Below are 918 nucleotides of genomic sequence, written 5' to 3' on the forward strand. Positions count from 1 at the left end.
ACCCGTTCCCGGGTATGGGTGCAGCGACAAGGCCACCTTCAAGTCCTAAGCAGGCCCTGCCAAGCCTGGCTTCCGAGATCAGGCGAGATCGGGCAGTCCCAGGCCGGAATGGCCGTAAGCTGCCTTTGCACACCCCAGACGGGCCTTCAAAACACGATGTAACATTTACAGAGCACTGTGTACAGGATAGGGAGAAAAAGAAGCAGCAGCAGCGCCCCCTGCTGTTTCCTAAAGACGTATTCTGCCCATAATGTCCAAGGTGCTCCAGAGTCACTTGGAATCCACAGGCACTGATTCCTGGGTAAACATCCAGGAACCGGGACACCGTTCACGCTGGCAGTCCACAGACAGGAATAGGCACCCGTTCCCGGGTATGGGTGCAGCGACAAGGCCACCGTCCAAGTCCTAAGCAGGCCCTGCCAAGCCTGGCTTCCGAGATCAGGCGAGATCGGGCAGTCCCAGGCCGGAATGGCCGTAAGCTGCCTTTGCACACCCCAGACGGGCCTTCAAAACACGATGTAACATTTACAGAGCACTGTGTACAGGATAGGGAGAAAAAGAAGCAGAAGAAGCAGCAGCAGCGCCCCCTGCTGTTTCCTAAAGAGACGTTCAAAAGATCTCCTTTCACCGAAGCGCCCTCTGCCGTTTTTCGAAGGTGAAGCGAAAAAGGCTTACAGCACCGGGTATTCCCAGGCGGTCACCCGTCCAAGTACTAACCAGGCCCTGCTCTGCTTAGCTTTCGAGATTGGACGAGATCGGGCGCTCCCAGAGCGGTGTGGCCGTAAGCCACTCAGGCGCCCCCAAACGGCCCTTCAAAAGATGTTCTACGGCTAATTGACAAAAAACGTATTCTGCCCATAATGTCCAAGGTGCTCCAGAGTCACTTGGAATCCACAGGCACTGATTCCTGGGTAAACA

General features: G+C 55.7%; 1 non-coding gene across 1 annotated transcript; it reads right to left on the reverse strand.

The window, feature by feature from the left end:
* Positions 1–668: 668 nt before the first annotated feature.
* On the reverse strand, positions 669–787 carry LOC123965950. The gene has a single exon (XR_006823817.1). It is a non-coding gene; the product is annotated as a 5S ribosomal RNA (ribosomal RNA).
* Positions 788–918: the final 131 nt, after the last annotated feature.

This window comes from Micropterus dolomieu, unplaced genomic scaffold (assembly GCF_021292245.1).
Source record: "Micropterus dolomieu isolate WLL.071019.BEF.003 ecotype Adirondacks unplaced genomic scaffold, ASM2129224v1 contig_11980, whole genome shotgun sequence".
NCBI lineage: Eukaryota > Metazoa > Chordata > Actinopteri > Centrarchiformes > Centrarchidae > Micropterus > Micropterus dolomieu.